At 45.8% G+C, this 8,444-nt stretch overlaps 1 non-coding gene across 1 annotated transcript; it reads right to left on the bottom strand.

Moving 5' to 3' along the window:
* Positions 1–2,689: 2,689 nt before the first annotated feature.
* On the bottom strand, positions 2,690–2,827 carry LOC114807202. The gene has a single exon (XR_003755255.1). It is a non-coding gene; the product is annotated as a small nucleolar RNA SNORA7 (small nucleolar RNA).
* Between the last annotated feature and the right edge of the window lie 5,617 nt (positions 2,828–8,444).

Here is an 8,444-nt window from a genome sequence, read left to right as displayed (position 1 = left end):
GTTCTTGAGGAGTGGGGAAACGTACTGAACATTTTTGTAGAAAAATGATCCAGGCAGCAGAGTGAAGTATGGACTGGAGTGGGGAGAGGCAGGAGGCAGGAAGGTCAGCAAGAAGGTTAATGCAGTAATTAGGGTGAGATAGGATAAGGGCTGGATTAATGCGGTAGTAGTTTGGATAGAGAGGAAAGGATACATCGTAGCAATATTTTGAAGGTTGAACCAACAGGATTCAGGGACAGATTGAATATGTGGGTTGAATGATAGAGATGAGTTGAGGATAATATCAAGGTTACGGGCTTGTGAGACAGGGAGGATGGTGGTGCTGTCTACAGTGATGGGAAAGTCCATGGGAGGAGAGAGTTTGGGTGGGACGATAAGGAGTTCTGTTTTGGACATGTTAGGTTTGAGGTGTCGGTGGGACAAGCAAGTAGAGATGTCCTGAAGGCAGGAGGAAATGAGAGAATCTAGAGAGGGAGAAAGATCAGCACTGGAAAAGAAGATTTGTGAATCATCCATATAGAGATGGTAGTTGAAGCCGTGAGAGTGAATGAGTTCTCCAAGGGAGTGGGTGTAGATGGAGAATAGAAGGGGACCTTGAACTGAGCCTTGAAGGATACCCACAGTTAGGGGGTGGGAGGAAGAGGAGGAGCCTGCCACGGAGACTGAGTATGAGACTGAGAATGTCTCAAGCAAAGGGTCAGAGGTGGGAGATTTGAGAATGAGGCACTGTTGGAAGGTGAGTTGGGGAAAAGTAGAAATTTATCACTGGGGAAATTCTAGGGCAAAAAGAGCCAGTATGTAAGATGGGGAAAACTGATGGGGAGTCTTAAAGTTAGTGGTGAAAAACTTCTGCTTGATTGAATTATGATTGAATGATCAGCCAATCAATCATTGAGGGCTTTCTGTGTACAGAATACTGTACTAAGTTCCTGGGAGAGTACAATAGAGTTGGTAGACATGACCCCTGCTCTCAAGGAGCTTGCAATCTGACTCTTGATGAGAAAGGAGCCTGGTACAGAGAAAAGAGCAAAGGAGTGTGGGCAGGGACTGTCTCTCTTTACTGCTGAATTGTACTTTCCCAAGTACCTAGTACAGTGCTCTGCACACAGTAAGTGCTCAATAAATACGATTGAATGAATGAATGAGTGGGAGTCAGAGGACCTGGGATCCAATCTCTGCTCAGCAACCAACCTACTGTGTGCTCTTGGGTAAGTCACTTAACTTCTCTGATCTGATTGTGTCAACCCCAGTACTTAGCATGTGCTTGACTCATAGTAAGCACTTAATAATAATAATAATGATGATGGTATTTGTTAAGTGGTTACTATGTGCCAAACACTGTTCTAAGCTCTGGACACACACTGCTATTCTTATTCTTAAAAATACCATTTTGATGGTATTTGTTAAGGTCTTACTATGTCCCAGACACTGTACTAAGCACTGGGATAGATACAAGCTTATCAGATTGGACACAGTCCCTGTCCCACATGGGGCTCACACTCTCAATCTCCATTTTACAGAAGAGTGCCTGAGGCCCAGAGAAGTTAAGTGATTTGCCAAAAGTCACACAGCAGACAAGTGGCAGAGCCAGGATTAGAACCCAGGTCCTTCTGACTCCCAGGCCTGTGCTCCATTCACTAAGCCATGCTGCTTCTCCAATTTCTATCAGCTTGCCTTCCCTCAAGAAACTGTAAGCTCATACAGTACAGTGCTCTGCACACAGTAAGTGCTCATTAAATATCACTGAATGAATGAAGTGAGGGCTGAGGCTATACTCCTTCTTGACAATCATTCGGCACTTAGGCTAGGGCACTGAACCTTTGTTTTTTGGGGGGCTCACAGTGGCTCAGTGGAAAGACCCCGGGCTTGGTAGTCAGAGGTCATGGGTTCGAATTCCGCCTCTGCCACTTGTCAGCTGTGTGACTATGGGCAAGTCACTTCACTTCTCTGGGCCTCAGTGACCTCATCTGTCAAATGAGGATTAACTGTGAGCCCCACGTGGGACAACCTGATTACCCTGTATCTACCCCAAGCGCTTAGAACAGTGCTCTGCACATAGTAAGCGCTTAACAAATACCAACATTATTATTATTATTATAATTAGTGGTATTTGTTAAGCACTTACTGTGTGTCAAGCACTGTTCTAAACTCTGGTATAGATACAACTTAATCAGGTTGGAGACCATCCCTGTCCCACATGGGACTCACATTCTAAGTAGGAGAGAGAACAGGTATTGAATCCCCATATTACAGTTGAGGAAACTGAGATACAGAGCCCTGGTCCATGTATGTATCTATGTCTGCTCAATTTATTTATTTTGACTACTCTAGTGGTAAATATTCATATGTTTGTCTCTGTTGTTGGAATGTAGGCTCTCTGTGGACAGGGGACACATCGCTTCTTATTCTGTACTTCCTAAGCATTTAGTACAGTGCCCCGCACCAAATGGGCGCTCAATTTGTTTTTGTTGTCTTATGCTGTCGAATCGTGTCCAACCCATAGCGACACCATAGACACATCTCTCCCAGAACGCCCCACTTCCATCTGCAATCGTTCTGGTAGCGTATCCATAGAGTTTTCTTGGTAAAAATACAGAAGTGGTTTACCATTGCCTCCTTCCACGCAGTAAACGAGTTTTTGCCTTTGACTCTCTCCCATGCTGCTTCTGCCTAGTACAGGTGAGTTTTGACTTGTAGCAGATTGCCTTCCACTCATTAGCCACTGCCCATGCTAGAAATGGAATGGGTAGGCCTCTGCTTGACTCTCCCTCCTGCAGTCGTGACTGGTAGAGTACTGGAAACTCTCCAGGTGCAAACCTGAGATGGCAGGGGGGTGCTTAATAAACACTAATATATCTACAGTGAGTTTCCAGTGAATATTGGCGATGCTCCCAGGAAGGGACTAAGAGTCTGAGAAAGAAATGAGATGAACGATTCTCCCTGGATTGTTCAGGACCAAGAGAGAACGGCACCAGGGGGGCCCAGGCTAGGCTTGAGTGCCCAGGCTGGATTGGGCCCCGGCTGGGCTGGTTGGGCTCACCGGGCTCACCCTGGCTGGTCATTCCTGCTTTCCGGTTTGCCTCCGAGGGCACGGATCTTGCAGGCATCGGCAGATGGTCTGGAAGCCAGGACGTGGCCCCAGACAAAGAAACACAGAATGACAGATGGGCAGGGTTCTAAGGTCTCCGGTCCAGAGGTCTCACCTTCAACCTAAGGGCTGCGAAGCAAGAGCACAGGTCTCGGAGTCAAAGGACCGAGGTTCTAATTCTGACTCCACCACTTATCTGCTGTATGACCTTGAACAAGTCACTTCACTTCTTCGGGCCTCAGTTCCCGCATCAGCAAAATGGGGATTCTGTTCTCCCTCCTACTAAGACTGTGAACTCCAGGTGGGGCCTGATTATCTTGTAACTACTCCAGCACTTAGTACAGTTCTTGACACATAGTAAGTGCATAACAAATATTATCATTACTATTTTTACTATTACATGGCCACCAGTATGGGCGAGGAGCCCCGAGATGGAACTGAGTGGAGGGATGGAAATCAAACCACAGGGTTTGGCCCTCACCCATCGTCAATTACACACCAACTCTACTGGTTGCAGGGTTCAGTATGAGGAGCTCAAGAAGCCATATGGAAAAATAAAATTCAGGTCCTTCTCGCATACTTACTGTACACCAAGCCCCAGAATGAATACCAGATCATCAGATCAGACACAGTCCTTGTCCCCACACAGGTTCACAGTCAAAGAGGGAGAGAGGGAGAGAGCAGGAAATAGTAATTATAATTGTGGTATTTGTGAGAAGCAGTGTGGCTTAGTGGAAAGAGCATGGGCTTGGGAATCAGAGGTCATGAATTCTAATCCCAACTCTACCACGTGTCAGCTGTGTGACTTTGGGCAAGTCACTTAACTTCTCTGTGCCTCAGTTCACTCATTTGTAAAATGGGGATTAAGACTGTGAGCCCCCACGTGGGACAACCTGATAACCTTGTGTTCACCCCAGCACTTAAAACAGTACTTGTCACATAGTAAACACTTAACAAATACCATCATCATTATTATTATTAAGTGCTTACTATGTGCCAGGCACTGTTCTAAAAGCTGGGCTGGATGCAAGCAAATCAGATTAGACACAGTCCCTGTCCCATGGGGGGCTCACTGTCTCAATTCTCATTTTACAGATGAGGTAACTGAGACCTAGAGAAGTGAAGTGACTTACTCAAGGTCACACAGCAGACAGGTGGCAGAGCTGGGGTTAGAACCAATGACCTTCTGACTTCCAGGTCCAAGTTCTATCCACCAGAGGAAACTGAGGTCCAGAGCTGTAAAGTGACTTGCCCAAAGTCACGTACAGCAGGCAAGTGGTGGAGTCAGGACTAGAACGCTGATCTCCAGTCTCCCAATTCCATTCTCTTCCCACTGGGCCACAAGTCATTGCCCTTGCAGGGTTTACAAGCTAACGAGGAAAGCAAGCCAATCTAGATTAACCAATACACAAGTTAAAAAGCATAAGAGTGGATAAAAATAATAAGCACAAGTGTATCAGTGAATTGATAACAGATTAGTGCACAAGAGTGCTGAGGTGGCCGTATGCTTGGCCAGGGCGGTAGGATTAATGGGGAATTCCTCCAATAACAACAATACCGTGATCTGGTCTAGCACTTGGATTTTTTCTGAAGTGCATTCACATTATGCATCTCATTTCACTCTTACAACATTCCCGGGCAGTTTCCCAAATGAGAAAACTGATTACTGGAGAAGTTAAAGGACTTCTCCAAGGTCACACAGCAAGCCAGTGGCAGAGCTGGGACCAGAACCTAGTTCTCCTGACTCCATCACCCCATCTGGGGGTTTCCAGTAGAGCAGGTGGCCTGCCAAGTGTGTGAGGAGAAGGTGGCCAGACCCTAAATGAAACCTTCATCCAAGGTAGCCCTGATCCTCTCGCAGGTGGCTACGAGAGCTTGTGAGTTGTACGGTGCCCAGCACTGAGTAAGAGCTCAATAAATGTGATCGATGGACTTGATTGATTGATCCATTTATAGGTTTGATAACCAGAGTGGGGAATTTGCTGTTTTGTCAACTGTAGAGGTAATTTGGAAACTTTGCAAAACACTTACGATTAGGACTCTTCAGTGTGCAAATTCACAGGCTGAGAGAGGATCCGTAGCTGAAGGGGACAGAGGTCTGAAGGGTGTTGGAGCGAACACAGAACTGTTGTTCCCCAAATCCCACAGTACCAGGACAAGGAGCATCCAATGGAGCTGGAGAGTAGAGGGTCCAGAACAAATAAGAGGAAACACTTCTTCACCCAGGCATTTGGTCAGTCAATCATATTTATTGAGTGCTTACAGTGTGCAGAGCACTGTACTAAGCGCTTGGGAAAGTACAATATAACAATATAACAGACACATTCCCTCCCCGCAATGAGCTTACAGTCATTGTAAGGGAGACAGCCATTAATATAAATAAATTACAGATATTTACATAAGTACTGTGAGGCTAGGAGGGGGAATGAATAAAGAGAGCAAGTCAGGAGGACGCAAAAGGGAATTGAAGAAAAGGAAAAGAGGCTTAGTCAGGGAAGACCCCTTGGAGGAGATGTGCCTTCAATAAGACTTTGAGAGGGGAAGAGTAATTGTCTGTCAGATATGAGGAGGGAGGGTGTTCCAGGCCAGAGGCAGGAGGTGGGCAAGGGGTCGGAAGTGAGATAGATGAGATCGAGGCCTAGTGAGAAGGTTAGCATTAGAGGAGCCAAATGTGTGGGCTGGGTTGTAGTAGGTGAGTAGCAAGATGAGGTAGGAGGGGGAAAGGTGATTGAGTGCTTTAAAGCCAATGGTGAGGAGTTTCTGTTTGCTATGGAGTTGGATGGGCTCAGTCGGGAAGCAGCGTGGCTCAGTGGGAAGCAGTGTGGCTCAGTGGAAAGAGCCAGGGCTTTGGAGTCATAGGTCATGGGTTCGAATTCCGGCTCTGCCACTTGTCAGCTGTGTGACTGTGGGCAAGTCACTTAACTTCTCTGTGCCTCAGTTCCCTCATCTGTAAAATGGGGATTAAGACTGTGAGCCCCAAGTGGGACAACCTGATTACCCTGTATCTACCTCAGTGCTTAGAATAGTGCTCTGCACATAATAAGCGCTCAACAAATACCAACATTATTAGTATTATTATTATTATTACTTTCTCCCTTTCTAGCCCCTGATGATTTCATTAATTACTTTGCTGGTAAAGTGAAAACCATCAGATGTGAACATCCTCAAGTTGGTCCTGCATGATCTCTTTTCTCTCCTACCCTCATCTCCTTCTCCTTCTCTCCTTCTTCCCAGTTGGCTCTCAAGAGGTGGTTTCCTACCTGCTTTCAAAATCTACTTCCTCTACCTGTGCTTCTGACCCCATCCCCCTCACACCTTGTAAAAACCTTTCCTTACTGCCATGTTCAAACTCTTACTCTCTGCCTGGATCCTTTGACTTCAAACATGCTGAAGTCTCCCCTATACTAAAAGAACCCAAAAAGCCTGAAACCTTCTCTGGATCCCACAGCTTGTCTTCTTGGTTGGGTGCCACTAGGATACAGTCACCTGTGTGAAACAATTTTTGGATGAAGCATTTAGCCTGTTAAGATGGAAGAATTTCCCAGAAGAGCAGATATTCAGATCTCTTGTCACACCCCCAATCCATCAATCAATGATATTTACTGAGTGCTTACTGTTTTTATTTATTATTATTATTTTGGTATTTGTGCTACTATGTACTTAGCACTGTTCTAAACACTGGGGTAGATACAAATTAACAAAATAATAATAATGATGGCATTTGTTAAGCGCTTACTGTGTGCCAAGCACTGTTCTAAGCGCTGGGGTAGGTACCAGGTAATCAGGTTGCCCCACATGGGGCTCACGGTCTTAATCCCCATTTTACGGGTGAGGTAACTGAGGCACGGAGAAGTGAAGTAACTTGCCCAAGGTCACACAGAAGACAAGTGGTGGAGCAGGACTAAAACCCAGGTCCTTCTGACTTCTAAGCCCGTGCTCTTTCCACTAAGCAATGCTGCTTCCACTAAGCCACGCTGACAGTGAATTTAGGGTCAGTCAACCACTGAATGGGATTTATTGAGTACTTATCCTAGCCTGCCATGATTACTGTAACAGCCTCCTTACTGATTTCCTCTCTCTTATCTCTTTCCACTCCAGTCAGTACTTCACTCTGCTGCCTGGATCGTTATTCTACCAAAACGTTCAGGCCATTTTTCCCCACTCCTCAAGAACTTCCAGTGGTTATCCATCCTCCTCCACATCAAACAGAAACTTCTTACCATAGACTTTAAAGCACTCAGTTATCTTGCCTCCTCCTACCTCACCTGCTACTCTCCTACTACAACCCAGGCTGCACACTTCACTCCTCTATTACTAACCTTCTCACTGTACCTCCATCTCATCTATCTTGCCACCGACATCTCACCCACATCTTGGCTCTGGCCTGAAATGCCCTCTCCATATCCAACAGACAATTACTCTTCCCAGCTTCAAAGCCTTATTGAAGGCATATCTCCTCCAACAGCCCTTCCCTGACTAAGCCTTCCTTTCCTCTTCTCCCACTCCCTTTTGCATCACTCTGACTCTCTTCCTTTATTCATCCCCCATCCCAGCCCCACAGCTGTTCATATCTGTAATTTCATTTATTTATATTAATGTCTGTCTCCCCCTCTAGACTGTAAGCCCGTTGTGGGCAGGGAATGTGTCTGTTATATTGTACTCTCCCAAGCGTTTAGTACAGTGTTCTGCACACAGTAAGTGCTCAGTAAATAAGACTGACTTACTGACTGACTCCAAGAGGCCTTCCCTAACCAAGCTCCTCTTCCACTCCCTTCTGTGTCACCCTGACTTGCTTTCTTTATTCATCACCCCCTCCCAGCCCCACAGCACTTACGTACATATCTGTAATTTTATTTATATATATTAATGTCTATCTCCCTCTTTAGACTATAGGCCCATTGTGGGCAGAGAATATATCTGTTATATTGTTATATTGTACTCTCCCAATAGCTTAGTACAGTGCCCCACACATTGTAAGCACTCAATAAATATGACTGACACCTACCATGTGGAGAGCACTGTACTAAGTGCTTGGGAGAATACAATAGAGTTGGTGAACATGATCCCTGCCCTCAAGGAGCTTACAGTCTAGTGGGGTCTGGAATGTCAAGGTTACAGGCTTCAGAGCCAGGGAGGATGGTGGTGTTGTCAACTGTGATGGGAAATTTAGGTAGAGGGAAGGTTTAGGAGGAAAGATGAAGAGTTCAGTGTGGGTCACACTGAACTTGAGGTACCAGCAAGATGTCCAAGTGAGATGCCCTGAAGGTAGGAGGAGATATGAGAGAGATAGAGAGAGAGAAAGAGATGGAAGAAAGGTAGATTTGGGAATCACTAGCTTAGAGGTGGTAGTTGAAGC

This window comes from Ornithorhynchus anatinus, chromosome X1 (assembly GCF_004115215.2).
Source record: "Ornithorhynchus anatinus isolate Pmale09 chromosome X1, mOrnAna1.pri.v4, whole genome shotgun sequence".
NCBI classification, from domain to species: Eukaryota; Metazoa; Chordata; class Mammalia; order Monotremata; family Ornithorhynchidae; genus Ornithorhynchus; species Ornithorhynchus anatinus.
This window is presented reverse-complemented; position numbering and strand designations above follow the sequence as displayed.